The sequence below is a fragment of the Carassius carassius genome, chromosome 1, assembly GCF_963082965.1.
Source record: "Carassius carassius chromosome 1, fCarCar2.1, whole genome shotgun sequence".
Lineage (NCBI taxonomy): Eukaryota > Metazoa > Chordata > Actinopteri > Cypriniformes > Cyprinidae > Carassius > Carassius carassius.
The window spans coordinates 23,096,393-23,122,515 of record NC_081755.1 but is presented as its reverse complement, the minus strand read 5'-3'; positions in this window follow the sequence as shown (position 1 = coordinate 23,122,515).

Genomic DNA, 26,123 nt, shown 5'->3' with positions numbered 1-26,123 from the left:
CTTATTAAAACCGTGTAACTGGGGGCTCTAAAACACTGCTTGTGAATAATGTAATATTGCAAACTTTCATCTGAATACATTGTGTTTAATGAATAGCCTTGTGCACTTTTTCCAACCCCACTGTTACTGAACTGTAAAGTGAAAATATTGTATGTGATTTGTTTTGCTTTCAGTTAAAGATATTTAACAAGCTGATATTAAGTATTTAGTAAAGGACCATACAGAAAGCGCACACATGGGAGAGAGGAGAGGACTGCATCAGAAAGGACCTAGAGCTGGGACTCTTTCAAGGATCACCCAAAGCACAACCACAAAAAACGAGGCTGTTGGTTGTAACACTTTATCACAATTTGAAAAAAAAACGTTCTAATTAAAATATTAAATGCATTTCATTCAAGGTAGGGTTCTTCTGTACAGAATTAAGGTGACTGTCAAATTTAGGGACACCTCTGGCTGTCGACAAAAATCTAGACTGGTCACGGACCACGGATTCTATTGCAGGTTCCATTCTCAAACAGTTCAGTATTTTCACTGCACAAATGTACACCTCTCTTGTAACGAGACCCATTAGTATAACATGTTTTCACATAAACCATATTTTTTCACCAAAATAAAAGACCAACTTGTTTCAGTCAAAAAAGTACAAGGGTTTCTAAGTACGAGGGATTGTCTAACAAGTGCAAAATGTGCAGGGTTTTTTTTTTTTTTTGTATTTGGATGGTTGTTCTACAGGTTTTTAACAATCCATCCATGCACAAACACTGCAAGCTAAAGTTTGGGATTATATTCCTCAGTTTTATACAGAATATTACCAAAATAAAACTTGTTTAAAAAAAATTAGCATGTGGTAGTTTGAGGTAGATTGTAAAGTCATTGCTGCCAGTTATTTAATTATTTTTTTTTTACCTTTTATGAATGTACAGGGTTGATCTAAACGCAAACTAGGTCTAATTGAACATACAGTTGTGTATTCACCCATCTTGAAAAGGTATACGATGGTGAAACAATTTCAAAATATTAACCTTGATCCTAATTATTATTATTTGCAAAATCTAAACATAATTCAATGTTGACTGGCTTATGGACATAATGGAACCCGACGTCTATTCACTGTTTAATCAACGCTAAAATGCTGGCTAGACCTGCTAAGAGCCGAACATGAACCAGCGCTCGGTGACGTGGGAGTCTGGCACTTTAACAAGCGGGTGATCAACAGGCTCCATAATATGATGTGCAACTATTAAACACTATCTCACTTTAATAGGGGCTTTTTCTCGTTTGGAAACATTACTCAAAGCTGTGTCCGTTTATTTTCTAACGCAGTAGTACAAGGTATCTCTGTGTTAAGTTGAATACATAAAATGGGGAAGGTAGGAACATTGTTGAACATAATCCTAGCAATAAGCCTACATTACACTATGATGAAGAGGTGCAATTTTTTATGTTTAATGTTAGTACAGATTAAATATCCAAAAAGTAATGGGGTATTGTACTTTAATATCCTATTAATTCATTTGGCTAGAATGATCTGTGCTCAATTAGTCTGGTCTGTTTTAAGTTACCATTGATTGGGTGAAAACAGTTCAAACATACTGGCTGCGGGAATCAGTAGGCGTGGCTCATTATACTATTAGCAAAACTCCGTGAATGACGCACGCTCTTTACAACCAAAATGGCGTTTTTTTACGCTGTCATATGGCAACATGAACGGCGTAAAAAACGTCGTTTTTCATGGACACCCAAACGCCGTCAAAGACGCATTTTCGCGCGTTTTTTACGGCGTTTGTAATCACAGTGGCGTATTTTGCGGCGCAAAAACTGTTTAAAACGCCGTATTTTACGGCGTTTGGCTGTAAACGCGATTCATCTATAGCGTAATTCTGACCCTTTTGGCTTGCCATAAGACAGCACTGCTTTTGTTAACACATAGCTCGTAGAAACGCGCCTGGCAGCTCGCGCCAGTTCTAGACACGGTGAAAGTTTCCTGATTGTGATGGAAGGCCGAATTTACATGACACATTATAAATGAGCATAGTCTGCGATAGATACAATGCCAAAAAGAAGAGAAGAGGATAAAGACAGAGGTAAAGAGATGTAGTGAAAGAACAATTTATTGCATAGGAGTAAGATACTATAATTTCATGGCAGTTATTTTTACCTTAAACTTAATGTCAGCAGTTGTTCTGAGTTCTAAGTCCCCAGACTGTGATTTTGTACAATCATGTCAGTTTTAAGACGCATTTTTTATTATCACTTTTTTATTAATGTTTTACTCTACAGTTGTGCAATTTTGGGGGGATACAGTACAGGCCAAAAGTTTGGAAACATTACTATTTTTAATGTTTTTGAAAGAAGTTTCTTCTGCTCATCAAGCCTGCATTTATTTGATCAAAAATACAGAAAAAAATTTAATATTGTGATATATTATTACAATTTAAAATAATTTGTTATACTTTAAATTATACTTTAAATTATCATTTATATCTGTGATGCAAAGCTGAATTTTCAGCATCATTATTCCATTCTTCAGTGTCACATGTGACATCTGGTCTATCACATGATCCTTTAGAAATCATTCTAATATGATTTATTATGAGTGTTGGAAACAGTTCTGCTGTAATGTGTGTGTGTGTGTGTGTGTGTGTGTGTGTGTGTGTGTGTGTGTGTGTGTGTGTGTGTGTGTGTGTGTATATATATATATATATATATATATATATATATATATATATATATATATATATATATATATATATATATGCTAAATCATGAACACAATGACAGGGTGAAATGGGCTGTGATGCATGGGGCGCCAGGTAAAATCTTGCCTAGGGCAGCAAATTGGTCAGGGCCGGCCCTGTCCCCCAGGGGTAACGTGCACAGCCTTCATACTTGTAAGGACAAGATGTAAGCTATCTCTTTGAAAATGTCTATTTAAAGGCCGTGTTGCAGGGTTAATTTTTTTACGAATTTGTGCAATTTGCTTGTTGGTAATAAACATTTAAACTGTTATCCATTGTATTTTATGTTGTTGGGTATCACAAAACGGAATATAATACGAAAAAGTAGGTACTATCTTATCTTACAGCGGTCTCCTTTCCCCCACAATGCATTGCATCACGTCACGTTGGGGAGAGAATTTACCAAAACCCGCCTTGAGAGCATTGAGAGTGACTAGAGAGACGAGTAGTAGACGAGAGTATTCTGATAGCGCAGATTATAGATAGATAGATAGATAGATAGATAGATAGACAGACAGGCAGACAGACAGACAGATAGACAGACAGACAGATAGATAGATATCGACCAACAGCGACCCAAACGCACTCACTTCCCTACAGCACAAGCTTTTCAGCACAGTTTCCATGGGACAGCACCCACACAAGCAACTGCCAAACACAGTGACACACACGCGGCTACGTTTGCAACAACATTTTCGGAGGAAGAGATAAACACTTAAAAATGCCCATATAGCTAGCATGATGCCTTCTATTTCTAGATGACAAAGACAACGTTTACCAGTTCTACGACACTATGACAAAGGTTACCGGTACTTATCTGAACTAACGTCAAGATCACTGCCACTAGATATAAAGAAAAAGTTGATTTTTCACTCGGTGCTACTCAATGACAGTAAAAAAATAAAAATACAAAAATAATAATAATAATATATATATATATATATATATATATATGTGTGTGTGTGTGTGTGTGTGTGTGTCTGTCGTTATTGTGCACTGCTGCTCGTAGAAAAGCTCCAGTGTATGGCGAGTGGAAAGTGCCACGGATAACTAACCGAAGTCGACAGTCGTGTACTTTTACGTGACAGAAGGGGTACGCCGCACCACAGACGCGTGACACCAACGTGTGACTCCAACGTCGCACCACAGCACATCTCATTAGTGATGTCCGATTCGTGAACGAATAGTTCAATTTAACCGGCTCTTCTTAGTGAACCGGTTAAATCAGTTCACCAAATCGAACTGAATTGTTTGAAACGGTTCACGTCTCCAATAAGCATTACTCCACAAATTACTTAAGATGTTAACTTTTTTAACGTGACTGACACTCCCTCTGAGTCAGAATAAACCAATATCCCAGAGTAATTCATTTACTCAAACAGTACACTGACTGAACTGCTGTGTAGACCGAACTGAAGATCAAGATGAATACCGAGCCGAGCCAGATGACGAACGAACACGCCCTCTGGTGGAGCAGTTCTCGTTCTCGAGTCAAGAGCCGGTTGCATCGGTTTTCGGATCACCAGTACACTGAACTGAGAATCGTTTCTGTCGGACACGTCCGATTTGAGAACCGATGAGCTGATTCTTGTTCTCGAGTCAAGAACCGGTTGCATCGGTTTTTGGATCACCAGTACACTGAACGAAAACCGTTTCTTTCGGACGCGTCCGATTTGAAAACCGATGAACTGATGCTACTGCGCATGCGTGTAAAGTATTTCGGAAAGTGTGATAAAAGATCTATATACATTTTTATTATTATTATTATTATTTTTTTTTTTTAAGATGAATGTTTCTAATCTGTATATTGTAGATTATGAATAGGCCAGAGGGGGTTTCAGGGAAGTTGGACAATAATTAAGAACTCTAAAGACTCTGTTTAATAGGAATAAGGGATGATTTATGAAATATGTGTACTGTATATATAGTTAATGATGACACATTAACAAATTGAGTTTGTATTAACAGAACATGAACACGAGTAGAGCTGCACTGCAGCACGTGCCGGTTAGAGTGATTCTCGTTCTCGAGTCAAGAACCGGTTGCATCGGTTTTCGGATCATCAGTACACTGAACCAAAACCGTTTCTTTCGGACGTGTCCGTTTTGAGAACAGAGGAGCTGATGATACTGCGCATGCGTGATTCAGCGTGAAGCCGACTGACTCACAGCGCATCTGAACCGAACTGATTCTTTTCGTATTTGATTCTGAACTGATTCTGTGCTAATGTTATGTGCGCGGGTAAACCGAGGGCTTGAATGAAGGGGCATTCTGGCGAAACGTAAGTTCATTTAATAACAAATACATCGCAATGGTTTATGTATAGTGGTTTCTGCGCTGATGACACCTGATTTATTTACTTTATATCTTCAAGAATTAAATCCTCATATGCATATTATTGCTGTTACCAGGGGCGGACTGGGACCAAAAAGTGGCCCTGGACTTTCTGGCCCACAGCAGCCCACCACATCAAAACGCAAACGCCCCTGTTTTGATGTAATTTATTTATTTGATATTTAAGTATACTGTTTGGGGATTTTAACCAATAGGGCAACTGATCCTCCATTGAAAAAAAAAAAAAGATAACCTGCGTGCTGCAGCTGTTCATTTAGCGACTCCTAGTGAGCGATACATGTTCATCACGAGACAAACATTCTCCTAGAACTCACACTTTGCATTCAATTAACCAGTGTTGGGGAGTAACTAGTTACATGTAACTTAATTACGTAATTTAATTACAAAATAAAAATAACTGTAATCAGTTACAGTTACTAAGAAAAAATGAGTAATTAAATTAGTTACTTCTGAAAATTTTAAAGATTACAGTGAGGATTACATTTGAATATTTACACACATCCACATACAGATGTAATTGATTTCTTTCCCAAATTGAACCGACTATTCTGAGACGTACGGCCCTATAATTTCCGCGATGCAGAAACATAGTCTGGTTAGTAGAATCCAGTCATAAAAACGGGATTGCTATTGCCTAACACGGACGGAATATGCCACATTTTGGACAAATATATCAAAAGTACACTTGAATCAAAGCATATGCAAAGTTTTAATATTTGCTATAAATTCAGAGACAAAGGTTACTGTTGTTAAACCATGCCACAAATTTACATATTTATTTATTTAAAAATAAATACAAATGGTAATCCATTTGCAATAATAATAATTAAAAAAAACATGGTTACTGTACTTTTACGTAATAAAAGCAGTTAATTTTTGTGAGGGAAAAACATGACTCATGTTCAGTATTAGGATTTTATATTGTAGTGATGCACTCAATTTGACATGTAGGCAATTTAGAAAGTATAGTTTTGTTAAATCTTGAGTGTTAAAGTCATGAGGTAGATGGATAACAGGGCAAAATAAAGAGACTGAAAAGAAAAAAGAAATGAAGTGAAGGTGAAGTTCAGGAGAGAACTTTTAATTATTTTGCATGTCCCCAAACTAAAGATTTAAATCTTTTTTTATATCAGGTCCATACAAAAAATAGTGTTGTCCATGAATTTGTTTGTATGAGTTTGAGATTTCCCGGTCTGAAATTTTATCCCAGTCCGCCCCGTGTGGAAATTAATGAAGCAGACATGCAGACATGTGTTCAAATTTGATCATCTTAATTCAAGTGATGAAGGATTGTAAAAGTCTGACAGTATTGAGCACTGCTGTAAGGTTAAACCTGAATGGTGTAAATGTTTGAAGATGATTAACAGTTGCAAATAAACATTTATTGGAGATTTTGAAAAGTAATCAAAAAGCAATCAAAAGTAATTAGTTACATCAATAAAGTAATTGAAAAAGTTACACTACTATTACATTTTAAATAGGGTAACTTGTAATCTGTAACCTATTACATTTCCAAAGTAACCTTCCCAACACTGCAATTAACAGATGCATGAATATGAGGTAATATAAGTTCATGATCCGATTCGTGAACAGATTATTCTCTTGAGTAAATCTTTTAAAATAATCATTTATTTTGTTTAACGAAAACATTGTGGAAACCAGTGGTTCACAAACTGGATAGATCTGAGGTGCAGGGCTCGCAAAATCGCTAGCCCGACGTCCAGGGGCTATTGTGTTTTGCAGTCGGGCTCAAAAATGTATCACTGCTCTTCCCGACGGGCTATCGTGAATAGTGATTTAAAATTCGCGTTGTTCACTCGCTTGGAGGGGTGAAATGTATCGTAGTTGATCGTTTTCACTAAATCTTGCTGATTCAACTTTTTTAAACAATTTGCACGCGTTCGAAGCTTGCGCGCACTCGTTCAAAGCACGCGCTGTGAGCAGCATTTCAGACAATGCGCGTACAAAGAATTAATTCATCTTTTGGGTATCCTAACTTCTGAATGAACAAATACACACACAATTATTTCAAAATAATTGTCTCTGCAAGTATTCTCGTAAACACAGTCGGTTATGTTTTAAGTGAACGTATACAGTGGCCTGCTGCTCAGAGAAATTCGCTGTACCAGATGAATCTGTCTCTCTCTAAATTAGACGAAAACGCGCTTGTTGGCTGCGCGATCGACTCACTCATCCATTTGCGTAGAAAAGAGATGTAATATTATGATTTCCGTCAATTAAAAAAAAAAAATATATATATATATATATATATTTGTGTACCGGGTGGGCCGGCCCACATTGGCTAGCGGCCCACCGGGAAAAGTCCCGGTGCTCCAGGTGGCCAGTCCGCCCCTGGCTGTTACTGTATTTGGGTGCGTTGTTGCAAAACTTAATTGTAAACTTTTCATGATTATGAGGTTTTTAACGGACTAAAAACGGACTTTTTGTTGTTAGCGTGTGTTTTTAAGTTGCTAAATAAGTTCATCAGCACAGGTTTCGTTCATATTCCCAAATGCACGTTATTGTGAGAAAAGTACCGAAGCATAGAATCAAAAAATACAAGGAATGTCCATTTTTGCCACAAACTCAACTCTGTTGAACAGAATAGTGCCAATGGGTTAAATGTATAAGGATCTATGTTGTCCCACAACCGTATTTCTTTTTCGTTCTTCTTTTGGAAAATAAAAAATAAAAGACTTAATATGATTTTTGGGATTTCCTCAGATAAACACAATGGCTCATTTCAGAGAAATGTTATAAACTGTCTGGTTTTACCTGCGCAAGTGATTCCTTACAGGCATTTTTATTCACATTGGCACCTAATGAATTGTATATATGATACATTAATTTATATACTGTAAAAATGTTTATCATTTATTCATTCACAAAAATGTATTATCATGTTTAATTTTTTCTTCCTCCCATTGTTTCTGCCATCTACTTTTCACATTGTTTTATTAACTTCATTTTAGTCTTACTAATTTACTTTAATATCTATATATTTGGCTTCCTTGGCACATTTACCTGGCAATCCTATATAAACGTTTACTAACTCATGTGGCTGCATTAAAGAAAATGAAAATGTTTGTTATAAATGAATAAAAAACAGTAAATTATTATAGAATACTTTTAATTCTAGAATGGTGAGCCAAACAGAACCTGAAGTAGATAATTGACTCCAAATTGTATTAATAGTTGAATTAGGTGTTAAAGCAGTTAATCTCTGTGTTAAGGGTTGCTTGAAAATTACAGGTGTGTAGGAACTTAAGTCCAGGACAGATGGAGACCCCTATACAAATCTCATGATCTTTTTGGGTACTTCTACACACTGCAGTAGAGCAGGGGTTCCCAACCATGTTACCATTTCATGTTTTACAGTCTGCACATTTTGTATCTCTCCTTATCTGACACACACCCTTCAGGTCTTGCAGTCTAATGAGCTGATGAGTGGAGTCAGGTGTGTTTATGAGGAAGACAAATGTGCAGTGCTGGTGGGGACTATCCTGGATGTTATAAACATTCCCTTTTGTAAAGAAGTTATTAAGAAAATTACCACAAATCAAAAATTAAGAAGAAATGGCAGGTCAAGAAGGACATGCATAATAGTGGAAGAAAATATTAGTGTACAGAAATCTATTAATGCGCAGGTGTGTTTAGAAGGAACAGAAGGGAGGAATTCATTGTATCCAAGTGATGGATTTGACTTTATTGTTATTTTCAAGCCTACTTGCTACAACTTATTGCTATTTATTAAAATCACTGCCTGTTAAATAAAACATAACGAAATAAAAAATAAATAAAGAAATAGAAATAAACTGGAAAAAAATACAAAAATATAGACGAATGCAGGTAAGTTAACACATCTCATTGCTTTAGCAGCTAACAACAACAGTCAATTAAAATACATAAATTATGTCAATAGAATATTAACATTTAACATTATTTGATATTTTAAAAATATATATTTCTGCTCTGATTCCCGACCTGCAGCTGAAATATGATGTAAATATTTTTCCACCATCAAATATTAGCGATTCATACATTTCACTCATTTATATATAAATCAATTATATAAAACTTTACTGTCACAATAGTGAATTAGATCAATGCATTTATTTCCATTCAAAGGGATTGAAACCAAATTAATAACAGTCGACTTAAACGATTCCTTATGGTGCCCTCTAGTGGGCAACGTTAATATAACAGCCTTCATCTTTTCTAATGGTTTGAGCAGGGGTTATATTACCAATAATTCAATTATAATAGATGTATGAATTTCTGATGCTCTGGAGGAGAAAAGCAAATTCTAAACCAGGGGTTCTCAACTGATCAGGGTTGGAGCTAAACTCTGAAGGAAAGTGGACATTGAGGACCAGAGATGACAACCCCTACTGAGCATCAGAAATTCATCCATCTATTATAATTGCCCTTCTTTTTGGTCATAATTTACCATGTTTTTCCTTTGTTGTAACAAAAAAAAACTATATTTTGACAATAAATTGATAAAACATAAGAAACTAAGCATGTTTTCTCAGAATACCTTGTTCTCCACGTCATGTTTAAGAAAATGTTGAATGACTTAAAGAGAATTAAGGCGAGATCACTAAAACAAGGCAAACAACAACAAATGTTCATGGGCTCTAAGGGCTAGTAAAAAAGAATGCCTTTGATGTTCAAAATATGTTAATTTCTTTTACACACTAACGTAACAGCCAATGTATTTAGGCTACACAAACGGTTTTTGAAGATAAGATTTTTAAATGTTTTTAAAATAAGTCTCTTCTGCTCACCAAGGCTTCATTTATTTGATTCAAAATACAGCAAAAACAGTGATATTGTAAAATATTTTTACAATTTAAACTTTCACAATTTATAATTTATATAATTTTATACAGACCCTGAGTTTCGGTTAAGTTAGGATGAGGTCTAAAGACTCTGTATTTGTACAAATTGCTGCACATTCAATTAATTCTGAATTTTGCACACATAAGCTCAAACTAAGGCATTTATTTGTGCATAAAGCATCTGCAACATTTCTCAAGTTCACGGATAATTGTGCCTGCATTTATAAATCATTATGATACTAAAATCATAATTAAGTAGGCTATAGCCTACTATATGTACAAAAAATCAGATGTTTAATTACACGTTAAGAATTCCTCCCATAGAAAACCATAATAAGAACGTCTCGAAATAACGAGATATTATGTTGAAATAAGGACTTAATTAAAACATGTTAAAAAACGTTTACACAATAACGTAACAGCCAATATATAGGCTACATCGTTTTTTTTTAAGTCTCTTCTGCTCACCAAGGCTTCATTTATTTGATTCAAAATACAGCAAAAACAGTAATATTGTGAAATATTTATTCAATTTAAACTGTTTCAGAATTTATAATTTATACAGTTTAAACTTTTCTATTTTAATATATTTTAAAATGCAATTTATTTCTGTGCTGGCAAATTTCGCTGTTGTTTTGAACTTTCTATTAATCAAATAATCGTAAAAACAAAATTGTACACAATTGTTTTTAACATTGATAATAATAATAAATGTTTTTTGAGCATAAAATCATCATATTAGAATGATTCCTGAAGGATCATGTGACATTAAAGACTAGTAATGATGCTGAAAATTCAGCTTTGGTCGCATAAATTACATTTTAAAATATATTCAAATAGAAAACAGTTATTTTAATTTGTATAAATAGCCTATCTCACAATATTAGGCTACTGTTTTAAATATATTACCGTTCAAAAACTTTTGACTGTATGTATCAAGCATTGAATAAACTTAGTTATTAAGCACCAGAGGCCCTTTTTGAGAAATTAGTTTACTAATTACTGTAGGCTAAAAGCAATAGCCTATAACAAGTACATCTACTAATGCAAACTTTGAAATGTTTAAAGGCGAAATACATGGGGACGACGTGTGTATCAGGCGTCTTATTAGGCGACGTGCCTGGTTCAGATGTAATGATTTTAATACATTTCTCACATACGCCGTCGCCACGTCGCTGTATGTTATACGTTACTACTGTGACGTCGCCGCCGGTCTGTCGTCTGATGTCTCTATCAATCCCATTCAAAAATTCACACAGGCTGACAGCGACGGAAGGGTAGACTGCTCCTTTGCCTTCTTCAGGGTAGACTTATCCGTGGCACTATCCACTCGCTATACCAGTGCTCATTGCTGAGATGCTAAATGATAGCAACTCACCAGGACACTTCACCAACTCTCCACTAATTCTCCTCGGACCATGCATTTAATTAGCTTGGACGGACAACAGTTCTTGGCAATTCCTCATTTGCCCTCTCACGTCTGGCAGGTTCGAAATTACACAGCTGCAGGTCATCATACATGTTGGCTCTTGCCACCTCTTCCTCATCCCAGTCAGTCGCTATAACGTTAGTTCTGATGCTGCGTTCCAGGCAGGTTTTTGAGCTCGTAATCACTATTTCATACCACGACTAACGACTTTGTACCGTTCTTGGCAAGTTACGCCAAACTTTCTGAGCACAAGGAATTGATTGTAACTAGATTATTTATTTTATTGGAACGTTACATTGACCTAAAATCTTTTTTTCAATGTGTACCACTTGCATAAACACTGCATCCGTAGGCAGTATTATCCGTAGGGGCTGTCATTGTTGTTTCGCGTCCTGTGTGACGTCGGAACTCGGAGTACATCGATCTAGTACGAGACACGAGTTCACGGGTGGGAAGTCACGAGTTTGATTGCCGTTCCAGTGCACTTTCACGGGTTTAGGGTTGGAAAAACACGGGTTACGGGTTGCCTGGAACGTGGCATCATACTAGGCTGAGGCTACCTTTCCTCGACTTCTCCCCAACGTGACGTCATGGCCGAGTTGCGTAAAAAAAACGTTAATACCAAAAACTTAAAAAATAGATCTTTAAGACCATTTTTGAGACATTTTAAAAATGATATACATATCTTGAGTGATTTATGTACCCATTAATCGAAAGTGGTGGTTAACCTGCAACATGGCCTATAAGATTAGAAAAGTGTGGACTGTGAAAACTGTCAGATATAAATGTGACTCTGCTCAGTTTGTTGTCCATGATGAGGAGAATACATATATGTTGGTTTTACTGCCCTTCTACCCCCAGGGGCAGAGTCCAGAGTCCAATTAACATATCAAAGAGAAAACCGGAAGGATTATTAGTGGTGCTTGCCGGAGGCAAGGCATCACTATTACTATTCGCCTTGACAAAACTTTGGCACGCTACTCCTCCCGCATTTTTTGTCGCAGACCCATGAATGAGATGTCAAAACGTGCGGCTTATTGAGGAGAGGTGTGCTATGACTTTTCAAAGCAATCGGACTTACGGTAATCGTACAGCGGGCGAAGAAAATGTGCAAAATTATTCCATTGACTTAACATTGGAAAAACTATCTGACATCATATCTTTGGATCAGAAAGTCATAGAGGCTTGGCAGAGGGCTCTTTTGACTCGGCCTATCAAGCAGTCCATAAGTAGTGACATAACAACTTCATAGCCACGCCCTAGCAACCACTTTTAGCACCCTAGCAACTGTTTAACAACATATAAAAGCTATTTGTCAGCAAAATAACTATATAGAAACACTAGATCTGGCTTTTTGGATTCAGGCTGGCAAATAGTCTTTAAATATCACCCCATAAACTATATAGCCACATCATAGCAACCATGTAGAGTACCCTAGCAACCATATAGGAATATAAAGAGCATATATCTTGGATCCACAACATCACACAGGCTTCATGTGTGGCTACCGGGAGCAGAGTTTTGCCACTGCAAGCACCACTCACATTTTCTTCAGGAAATGTACATTCTAGTTACTTATGTTATGCTGATAAAATAATGTCGGGCACAGTTTTCAGAAATGAATGGAAATGTGTCATAAAGGCATTTTAAATATTGCTCACTCTAAAATACCAAATTTCACTCTGTCTTTCAATTATATCATAGAGGTTTACACAATGAAAATATTTAGAAATCCAGTTTTCCATTAAATATCTTATTTATTTCATTTCTTCAATAAAACGATTTAAACTACATTTACCCACAAGCCTCCGTCGTTCTATCTATGGAAATGGAAAACTAGGCGCTGTTTTTTGTAGTTCTTTGAAGTTATTCTTAGGGTTAGGGTTAGGATCTCGCCAGAGCCATAGAGAGAGAGAGTTGCGACAACTCCATTGACTCCGATGGGACGCTTTTTTTACAGCAATGGAGGCTCGTGGAGCATCTCAATAGTTCCCGGAAGTAGCAGCAAACTGATGCCGCGCCGTAGAGATGCAGCAGAACAAACCGTTTGCGACACACTTTTAAAAGGTAAGACGTTTAAATAATACGATTGTATATTATTAGTACATCTAAATAACAATAAACTGTAAGTTAAAACCTTCTATTAGATTATACAGTAACTCATTAAATGAGTAGATTTAAGGGATGTTATCAGATAACTAACAGATTAGGCTAGGATTGGAGCTGAATAAAGTTAGTAACGAACACCGTATTAATTGTAAAATCTGTTCTCTTAATTCAGTTTCATCCATCGTGTTTGGAATTAGAGAAAAGGAGTCTAAACTTTTTTTTTTTGCTGGGTGGGGAAAGTTAGCTAACGTTACATAGCCTATTAGTTCAATATAACGTTTGACCGTGTGTGACAGCGGTGAGTGGAAGTGGTAAAATGAGGTTATAAAGTTTGTTCCTTATAACACGTATTAAATAATTAAATTCCTTAATAATAAAATGCACCCTATTGATATAAATTTAGAGTGAATTGAGTTTGCAAAAACATGGGTGGAGTGTTTTTATTCATTGTGATTCATTGACTATTACCTGTCTATATTATATAACCTGTTTTTTTAAGAGCTGCATTTTCATTCTTTATTTTTCTTTGTGCTGCCTTTTCAACTTTTTTTCTTGTCTCTTTAATTTTTTAAATAGACCCAGGTAACTGGCTGATGGTTCACTGGAATGCTGACTGACTTGCTGCTAGTGTCAGCTGTCCCTGTCTCTCCTCTCTAACCATGTCCTTTATTTCTTCACTGTCACTTTCCCTTTTCTAAGTGTCCTCATTCATTTTTTCCACAACCTTTGAAACTGAGGCCCTGTCCACACGGACACAGGTATTTTTATAACCGTGACTTTTTTTACACGGTTCGGCCTTTCGTCCACACGAAAACGCAGTTTCATGGGAACTGAAACCGAACATTTTTGAAAACTACGGCCAGGGTGAGCATTTTCAGAAACGCCGGTTGCAGTGTTGTCGTGTGGACAGTATAACCGGGGTTTTTGCCTTGCGACGTCAGAGTGTGCGCCGTTATCCGCTGTGTTTGACGTCAGATTGTGCGCCGCTGACTGCTTCTGATTGGCCAAGGTGACTTTACAATTTGGGTTATATCGCCGCCTGCTGGTGTGGCATGCTCTTGACAGCGCTTGATAGCATGTTTTGCGTTTTCATGTGGACGGGATTTTTTTTTTTAAACGCAGGAGGAAAAACTCCGGTTATAAAAATACCCGTGTCCGTGTGGACTAGGCCTGATAAAGGCAGAATACATGGAATTGCTAATTTAAAATATTGAAAGTATCACTTCACTTCAAAATTAGAAATATTACTTCAACTAGTACGAGTTTGTACTCATTATATATGTATCACCTGAAATAATATAGCTGTAATCAGCAGCGATTTGCTGTATGTTTACAGGTCTAGGGGTGCATCGTGGAGCAGGGGCACTCCTCTTTTTGACCACAAAGATTGTCGGAATAGCATCTGGTCTCGGCCAAAATGTGCCTGCATAGTGACTTGAATTTAGTTTCCACACACAACTTTTTTTTTTTTTTGTCTACCCACATATTAAATGCACAGTTATAGGTAACACTGATGACTCCCTGCAATGTCTCAGCTCCCTGGGTTTAAATAAATTTAAGTATAATTACCTAACAATTTTTTGTTGTTGTAATTTTTATTTATATTTAGATTGCTCCTGCTGACTTGAGCCCATAGGCGGAAATGTCGGGGGGGTCCGGACCCCCCCATCTGAGGGTTGTCCCCCCTAAAATATAACTGAAATATGTGTATTGTAAATAATATAATGATATATAGTTAAACTAATTGTGTAAGTAGTAAAACAATACAAATGTATGGGAGGCCGTTTGAGGTGAAACCCATTGAAAACTTGTGATACACACTGAAACACTTGTGCGTACAAGTGAATCACTTGCGATACACACTGAAACACTTGCGATACACACTGAATCACTTGCGATACACACTGAATCACTTGCGATACACACTGAATCACTTGCAATACACACTGAAACACTTGCGATACACACTGAAACACTTGCGATACACACTGAAACACTTGTGCGTACAAGTGAATCACTTACGCATACATGTGAAACACTATTTATCTTTGGAAAATTATGAAAGACATGCGGTTACTTAGAAACTCTTTGCATATACCCTGTAATCGCCCACGTACTGTTGTGCCTGCACAAAGACTGCACTTTCAAACATTCTCACATGTGAGAGAGCATAAACATTTTCAGTGTGTCCGGAAGTCATTTCATTGCAACAGGAAGTTATAGCTCAAATATTCTCCACATATATGGCTCCTTCCAAACTTGTTTAGAAAGTGAGGTATTTGTTGTTATTCTTTACACTAGGCTTTTTCGTATGTGATCACTCGTGTGTTATTGCCAATTCTGATTTTTTTTTTTTTTTTTTTGTACATTTTCTTTCCCGTGTCCTTCAGTTCATTTAGTCAGAATATATGAGGAGAATATTTGAGCTATAACTTCCGGTTAGTGGGTGTAATTGTATTTATGTAAAAAAAAAATATATTTTTTATTTTATATTATTATTATTTTTCTCACGTTTTGAAAGGGTAAACTCTGGTTCACACTCCAATACAGTAGGTGGCGATAATGCACCTAACTTTGGTGCTACCCGCCATAAAACCGAAGAAGAAGAAGAAGAAGTATAACTTCCAGTTGCAATGAAACGACTTCCGGACACACTGAAAATGTTAATGCTCTCTCACACATGAGAGTGTTTCAAAGTTTTTATATATTTGCACAGATATATAGTGTTTCACTTATACGCACAAGTGTTTCAGTGTGTATCGCAAGTGTTTTCAGTGTGTATCGCAAGTGTTTTCAGTGTGTATCGCAAGTGTTTCAGTGTGTATCGCAAGTGTTTCAGTGTGTATCGCAAGTGTTTCAGTGTGTATCGCAAGTGTTTCAGTGTGTATCACAAGTTTTCGATGGGTTTCGCCTCAAACGGCCTCCCATACAAATGCAAACGGAGCAACAACAAAAAAAGTTTTAATCATCTCGAGTTCCCCCTGCTTTGCCTCACAGTGCTTTGGTCCACTGCCTGCTCCCCTTTTACCTCACCACCACCGACACACACACAGTCCGGTCCGAGAAAACAACATGTTTCAGTAGTTGTGGAACTCCATTAGTCAAGCTTACTTTATTCACATTAAACATAGGATGAAGTGATTATTTTCTCTTTAATATAGATGATGCTGAGTCATTAATAAATCGTGTCCATCGTTGTCACCGATGTAGTCTGCGCTGTTAGCGATTATAACGTTTAACTTACCCTTATACACAGTGTTGGGGGTAATGCATTACAAGTAACGCGAGTTACGTAATCAGATTACTTTTTTCAAGTAACTAGTAAAGTAACGCATTACTTTTTAATTTACAAGAAAATATCTGAGTTACTTTTTCAAAAAAGTAACGCTAGTTACTTTGTATTCCCATTTTTTGACTGACAAGCCTCCTGTTCCCATATTGGGAGAAATCGGAAGTATGGAGGCGTTGTGTGCGCTGTGTGAACATGTTACTGTAGTTCTAGACTAAATGTGAATGTGCATTAATTCATCCCACTCACAAAAAAACAAAAAACAAAACAGATTTAGTATTCATCAAAATTAATCAAAACAGTGAAATGCAAACTCAGAATATGACGCAAACCTGCAATAACTAAATATATTAAATAACACAAATGTATCTATTCCCATTTTATTAACAGTGTCTTTGCTGCTGACCTTTAATTATCCAGTTCAACCATACTAATAATTAAAAAATGACTTTAGATAAACTAACAATTGTGCTTCATTGTTTTTTTTTTATTGCTGAAGAGTGTTGAACCTTCTTCTCCTGTGTTCTACTGTACAGACGTGAATTTACTTTTCCTTCAGCCTGAGGTTTATTCATTACACTTTTTGGTGTGAAAGGGCTTTTACATTTGCTATAAATAGAACTTCTTATATTAAAAACAGTCAAGCCCGGCTCATATTTAAAAAGTAACGTGAAAGTAACGCAAAAGTAATGTAACACATTACTTTGCATAAAAAGTAACTAAGTAACGTATTTAGTTACTTTTTTTAGGGAGTAACGCAATATTGTAAGGCATTACTTTTAAAAGTAACTTTCCCCAACACTGCTTATACAGGCGTTTACCTAGCTTGTCTAACATTTTACACACACCCATAGTGTACGCATATACAAGTCTTGTACGTTAGATTAGATTAGTGCGGGTGCTCATTTAGATTTTCCGCGTTCACTATGATTTAGTCGGTTTCAGTGACGGCTCGTCGTTGGTTTCCCCCAAATTTTGAGGTGAAAATGAGGAAGATTTAATGTTAATAAAATTCATTTCAGTTCATGTCTCAGAATGTATACATTTTTGTTTGTAATTTCACAGTTGTAATAGCATTACATGAAAGCTCCGCTTTTCTATCGCGAATGTGCCGAATCTGCTGATGTAATTACACCGCTAAGTGAAAGAGAAGGGGAAGGGGAAGGGGAGGGGAGAGTGTTCACTTTCAGCGCTGAGGGGTGCTGAGAAAAGTAACATCATAGAGGAGGCTAGCCTCCCTTCTGGTATATCAACCAACCATCATAGAGACGTAAATTACGTGCTATTAGTTTGAACCTGTTTTTATATAGTCTATGGTTTGAACGTCTCCCGGAGCGGCTGGGCTGATAATTTACCAAGTATTTATAATGAGTATCGATATTGAATATATTTTCTTTACGGTTTCTGACTAAAAGCCACCAAAAAGTCATTTTAAAGTGGTTAAGCAAATAATAATAATAACAATTGGCAGGGATCCCCAGACCAATACAATTAGTTTGCCTCCTCTATTTTAAAATCCACTAAGCGCCACTGGTCGGTTTATTTCATTTAATAAAGTTAATCTAATATAACATCATAGTAAGAGTGCAGTTGTTCTCCAGATATTAGCATAATACATTTGATTTAGATTTTTATAAAAATTGAATAAACAAGAAGTTAATATTAAGTGCATTTTAGGCACCATATTGCCTGTTTTAGCACAATTTCACCAACGAAAAAAGTTGAAAACTAAGCTACAGCAGTAACCGCACTAATTTTGAGAAACACACTGAGGAGGTGTTTCCTAACTGAGTGAATCCACTTTTTGAACAAATCAGTCATTGACGTATAAATTATTATTTTTTGTTTTTTTCCCCTCTTTCACATCTATACCGATCTCACTATACAGTTGTGTGAGGGTGTATGTCTAAGAGTGTGTATGCCTTCATTTTGCTAGGCATGGCAAATGTTTTTATATTTGCATGTTTTAATTATAACTGTGAAGCAACAACATTGATATTAAATGTGCTATATAAATAAATAAAGTTGAAGTTAAGTTCAAATTCCATTGTATTTTGGTGGCTTGATTGTGTAAACAACTTCAAAAACATTGCAAAAAATAAATGTTTTGAAGAATGTTTTGGTCAATTTAGTCAGCTTTTTCACTGAACCAGAAAGAAACTTTGAGAAGGATAATGGAATGGTCTCCATGCATGAGTAAGGCTTTCCACTCTGTACACATATCCTTAAGTATAATTTTACCTGTTTTATTGGTGTCCCCTTCAAAACTTGCTTGTGAGAAATGTTATGTTTATTGTCCCCCCCAACATTTAGATGAGATTTTCGCCCCTGCTTGAGCCAACCATTATTTTCTCCTCTCCATGTCAGCGGGGAAGCCATACATCTGCACACCTTCCTCTGACCGAGTGGAGCATCCCCATGCAGCACAGCAAACCATGGTGGAGACTATGCAAGGAAAACATGAAAAAAGGACACATACAAAATGCTTGGCATGCTATTAAATTTATTAAAAATGTATTCATGAATTGCTGTAAATAGTTAATTGCATTTATTTCAATAAAAATACAAAGAAAAAGTAATCTCGTAATATATAATTACAATTTAAAATTACTGTTTTCTATTTTAAATGTAATATACTCATGTGATGCCAAGTTGAATTTTCAGCATCATTACTTTTGAATGGCAGTGTACATGTTTGTATACGAGTATGCCTGAATATATTGTGTATATGAATAAGTACATATATGTAATTGTAAGAATTGTAAACAATACGCTTCATTTTACATTTACTTAAATGCTAATTACTGCTGCTAACAGTATAGTATGGTGCAGTGCAAGCTGAAAATCAACTGTCACCAGCCTGAAATCTGAGAAGTCATCAATATGACATTAGTTAACATGAGATCAGTGAAAAAAAGAACAATATGTAATGTAAAAAGGCAACCGCAACCCGTGTTTATACAACTTAACGTTAGCCTGAAATAAGTTTTTAAAATAACGGTAATTGAACACTAATCCTTAAAAATTACCTGATTTGATTTTTTTAAAACAACATCGCTATAAATACATATTCATGCTACATACATATGTCGGTGTGTTGTATATATATATATATATATATATATAAAATAAATGCATTTATTGACTCCTAATTAACAGAAATCGCAGTTTTGTCACTCTACTCTATCAGTTTGAATGGCCGCCAACGCACTTCCTGGAACTATCTGAAGTCTACATGAATCACGTGACAACCAAACATTTCGAACTTCCGTTGTCGCAACTCTCTCTCTCTATGTCTCTGTGCGTTGCTAAAGCAGCCTAGTTTCATGAAATGATCTGGTTGGACTGGGGAGGAAGCTGAGTTCCAGTTTGTTTTTCTAGTACATCGAGCTCTTTCATGAGCACTTTAAAAATGAGGAGGGCAAAGTTAGGCTGGTTACCATGACCCCATTAGGCCCTGCTGCTTTTAACATCTCAACAAGTTCAGTAAATAAAGGCTGCAGATTTCTGATTAGAGCAGCACAATTAATCGAAATTGCTCTGAATTTGTGATATGTTAAGAAATAAAATTAAGAATAGGCCAAATTGTGCAGCCATGCAAAGAAGCAGCAAACATTACATTGCATTTTAAATCGTCAACAATTTTTCTGCTGGAAAACTCTCATACTAGATTTTTTTCCCAAACTGTGCAGCCCACTTTCAAACTGCATGTGTGCCATGTTAACATCTATCTAGTTCTATCTAGTTAACATCCTCAACTGTTAAAAACAGATACTGGTCCACGTTTCATGCACTTGATTTGCTGCTCCGCAACAAAGAGAGCTCAGAGAGGGACACATTCCAGGCAGAAAACATCTGGGATAATTATGAGAAAATTACAGCTGAAATATGTGTCAAACAATGTAGTTTTGTTTCAGAGCTTCAGAGACTAAAGCACTCAACAAACAAACACAAATGATTTGGATAAAGACTACTGAGTGATTATTTTCATAGATTAAGCTTGCTTAGGTGCCGAATTTTCACATTAGCCAGGACAGCGACTGCAGAGGTGTGACTTAGTGGTTAAAGATCTGAACCGAAAACTCAAAGGTAAAAGGTTCAACAGCATCAATGGGTTTACCAAATGAAAAAATAAAACATGATTGATGAAAGAGTTCGGTTCGTTTGGATGATGTGAACTCTGGTGTGCACCCGCAAACCGTACACAAGTCCGCTTAAAAAGGGTGGTCTGGGGTACGGTTCATGGGAACTCCGGTACGGTTCGCAATCGTACCAAATCGTGGAAGCGAACCGCTATTATCTATGGCTCTGGATCTCGCTAAAGAGGTAATTTTTTCTCAACATAGCAACCCTTACTTGTTGACTTAATCTATTACTAATGTGATAATAGCAGCAAAATGTACTTTTGTAACACGATGCGCTATTTAATATGGGTTAAAAGATAGTCCAACCACAGACTGTCCTGCGGTGACAAGGGAAATTGATAGCCAATGATATCAAAGCTGAGCAGCGGCGTCACGCTTCCTTATCCATTTATGACCGATGTCTTTCGGCTGAAGAGATAGATTGTTTAACAATCAATAACATTTGCTACCTAATAGATTGGGTTTTATTAACGTCTACACCTTCCTCCAACAATAATGCAAATGCTCTAATTATTGTTGTTCAGCTTGACAAAAATTGGGCAATATTGATGAGCAAGCACATGGCCAGCATTCGCAGTTCTATCTACCCGATTCCTCTCATTAAATATAAGATTTTTTTTTCAAAGACAAGTGCATTTTCTAATCAAATGATGAGCTTCTAACATTTACATTGGATGTTATGTTGTGTTTTAAAGTTATACAAATTATTAACTTTTGTGTTTCTGTGATTTGCCATTCTCTACCATTTGAACTCAAGCAATAAAAAAAGAAAAAACTAATTCAAAGACAAAGTGCCCATATAACTGCACTGCATCCTCTGTCAATAAGCTTGTTTTTGCCACTATGAAGAATAAAAATACTTTGCAAATACTTTTATTTATAAAAAAAAAAAAAAAAAAAAAAAAAAGATAGTCTTTCAGAGAACACTGGAGAATTTAATTGACCAAAAAGTGATACAACACAGTTTCAAACTCAGAAAATAAAAACCATGAAGACATGCATGTAAAGTGTGCAATATCATCTATAAAACTCCATCAGCACAGCATCAAATAAACACTGATTGTCCGAACAATGGAAGAAAGAAAACGTGTTCAGGAAAACATAACATTTACTTTATGGTGCATGAATACGTCCTTTACTAAAACTCCTGATGAGAACTGATGTTTTTTTTATGATAAAAGCACCAGAAGCAAAGTTTACTGTTTGAAGCTTGAAAAAGAGAACAATGCTTTATCAATATGATAATACTACTTTCAACTATTGTTTTGATCACTGGTTCTGTATACAGTATATGGGTTGCTGGAAGGTCACAATGTAATCATTATAAGCTTAGAATTAAAACAAAGTTGCATTTTCTGCAAAAATCAAACCACTGCAAAGTCTAAACACTGATCAAGGGACCATTTCTGTGTGTGGGGGGGATAAAGAGTTAAAGTGTTGCACATTTTCTTGGTGCACAGAAAAGTATATTTATTTTCTACATCATTTGCAACTGCTTTTTTTCACTTAATTAGAAGCACCAAAAATTAAATTGTCCTCCGTAATAGGGACTAATGAAAAGAGATTTAGAATTTATTTTAAAATGCAAAGTTGAATAAAAAAAATAAATAAAAAAACTCCGTAAACACTTAAGTTGTTGTTGTTGTTTATTGATCCAACAATCAGCCATCTCATATACATATGAGTGCTGTTCTTCCTGTGGTCAAAATCACTATTACATATCAATTTTTACAAAGTGTGTCCCATAAGGCAGTGGCTCCCAATCCTGGTCAGGGAGAACCCCAACACTGCACATTTGATATGTCTCCCTGATCTAACACACCTGATTCAACTCATCAGCTCATCAGTGTAGACTCCAAGACCTCAAAAGTGTGTTTGTCAGATAAGACAGACACCAAAACCATGCGGTGTTGGGGTTCTCCAGGACCAGGATTGGGAACCACTGTCATCAGGTCATGAAAAGTTCAACACACACTTTTGGTCACCATGCTCACTCGAACACTTGGGCTAAACACAGGAAATACGTCAAATAAATAATCAAGTGGTCAAGTGCAAAGATGGCAAGTGTGGGTATTTGGACAGTGCAAAAGTTTAAGAACAGCAGTTTGATAAAAAGGTCAATCTATCACAGACTTACCGCTGCAAATGTCTGCCTCCGCAGCTTTCTGTCTTCTCCAGCTTTCATACCTCTCCAGAAACACCACAGGGTTGACTGCTTCCTTAACATCTTTTCAGCTAAAAATAAAAATAATAATAATAATAAGAAGGGGGGGGGGGTAGAATAAAATAGAATTATAAACAGAATTTTAATAATGTTTTGGGAGCAAAATATTTAAAATATAAACTGATATTAATGAACTGCAAGAGGGGGAAAATGTGTCCTTTTAAATTTACTTTTTTTGGATTTACATAAAAAGGTATCAAAAGCATGGTACAGTAAATGTGATTACAGTGACATCTGTCACATCAAAAAACGACCATTACAGTTGTACAACCATAGTTAGTTTGATGATTATTGTATTGTTGTATTGATTATTAATATACCATAGTAAAACTACAGTTACTGTGGTAAAAACATGGTAAATGGCCCATTCCTGGGTTTTAAAGGCAGGGTAGGTAATAAATGTATAAACAACTTTCTTCCAAATTTGTTTAAACTTTCTATATATATCAATGCATAATTAACGACACGTCCTGTACGACACGTCACTTCCTGTTTGTTGTTGGCGGCTGTACTGCGTTTGAGCTCCGTCACTATATTCTTTTCATTGACTATTTTTAACTTAAAAATCAATTTTATACATCATCGTTTCCGTTTATATAACGTGTGAATATATCCTCTATTGTATTCTACAACAAAAACAATCAGAGCGCCTCGCGATCACTAGTTTTATTTTGATCTCCCGGGTCCGCTATTAGCTTTTAGCCCGTTAGCATCAGCGGCGTGGTTGCAGCTAACTGCGCTAACATTGCTAATACTCTATTCACACACATTACCACTGCTGTACTCACTGTTACTTGCTTTAATGGCGGATGAATGTCTCCACTCTGTGCAGCTCGAGCTCGAGGCCGTGGGAAAGCAGATTCGCGACCTGGAGATGAGGCAGGCCCAGCTGAGAGAGCGGAGAACCGCGCTGGAATCATCCCGGGCTGACGCTCACAAGTCCGGGGTAAGTATACAGCGATCTGCTAACAGTCCCACCACGTCTACTCCGTGTGTTTCTCTGCACAGGCCCGGTGCACCCAGGATGCGATCTTCCCAGATGTCCTTCACTGCGACGCCGGGACACCACGGACCCTGGGTGCATCCACAGCGGAGGACGCGAGCCGGGTCCCGGGCGACAACTTCTCCCCCTCCTGCCTTCGATATCTCCATCCTGAACCACTTCGCTCCCCTCCGCGAGACAGGACACGACGCTGTGATCATCGGAGACTCCATCGTCCGACACGTAAGTGCTACGTTAGCCGAAGGTAAAGTGCACACTCATTGTTTGCCTGGTGGTCGTGTTCTCGATGTTTCTGCGCAGATACCCGCGATCCTGAAGGTCGACGAGAGCCCCAGAGCGGTCGTGCTTCACGCCGGGGTTAACGACACCACGCTGCGGCAGACGGAGACGCTGAAGAGGGACTTCAGCAGCCTGATCGAGACGGTTCGCAGCACGACGCCCGCGGCGACGATCGTCGTGTCAGGACCACTGCCCACGTATCGACGAGGACACGAAAGGTTCAGTAGACTTTTTGCTTTAAATGAATGGTTGTTGTCATGGTGTAAAGAACAGAAACTGCTATTTGTTAATAACTGGAATCTTTTCTGGGAGCGTCCTAGGCTGTTTCGCGCTGATGGATTACACCCCAGCAGAATCGGAGCGGAGCTGCTCTCTGACAACATCTCCAGGACACTTCGCTCCATGTGACTAGTAAGACAATTCTCTAATAACTATTATGATGAGTTTTGTTCCACCTGCTTAAATGATAAAAGTACTTGTGCTGTAAAAACTATTAAGACTGTGTCTGTTCCCCGAATAGTGAGGTCAAAATATAATGTAGGATCTAGAAAAAATCTTATCGTAATTAAACCAGAAAAATGTAAAGTAAATGAACAAAAACAATTTTTAAAGTTTGGGCTCATAAATATTAGATCACTCACACCCAAAGCAGTTATTGTAAATGAAATGGTCACAGAAAATAGTTTTGATGTACTCTGCTTGACTGAAACCTGGCTAAAACCAAATGATTATTTTGGTCTAAATGAGTCTACTCCACCAAACTACTGTTATAAGCATGAGCCCCGTCAGACTGGTCGTGGAGGAGGTGTTGCAACAATATATAGTGATATTCTCAATGTTACCCAGAAAACAGGATACAGGTTTAACTCTTTTGAAATACTTCTGCTAAATGTTACACTGTCAGACATGCAAAAGAAATCTAATGTATCTCTTGCTCTGGCTACTGTGTATAGACCACCAGGGCCGTATACAGAATTCCTAAAAGAATTTGCAGATTTCCTCTCAGACCTTCTAGTTACAGTTGATAAGGCGCTAATCATGGGAGATTTTAATATTCACGTTGATAATGCAAATGATACATTAGGACTTGCGTTTACTGACCTAATAAACTCCTTTGGAGTCAAGCAAAATGTCACCGGGCCCACTCATCGTTTTAATCATACACTAGATCTAATTATATCGCATGGAATCGATCTTACTGCTATAGATATTGTACCCCAATGTGATATTACAGACCATTTCCTTGTATCGTGCATGCTGCGTATAACTGATATTAACTATATGTCTCAGCGTTACCGTCTGGACAGAACTATTGTTCCAGCCACCAAAGACAGATTCGCAAATAACCTGCCTGATCTATCTCAACTGCTATTTGTACCCAAAAATACACATGAATTAGACGAAATTACTGACAACATGGGCACTATTTTCTCTAATACATTAGAAGCTGTTGCCCCCATCAAATTGAAAAAGGTTAGAGAAAAACGTACTGTGCCATGGTATAACAGTAATACTCACTCTCTCAAGAAAGTAACTCGTAGTCTTGAACGCAAATGGAGAAAAACTAACTTGGAAGTTTTTAAAATTGCATGGAAAAACAGTATGTCCAGGTATAGACAGGCTCTAAAAACTGCTAGGGCAGAGCATATCCACAAACTCATTGAAAATAACCAAAACAATCCAAGGTTTTTATTTAGCACAGTGGCTA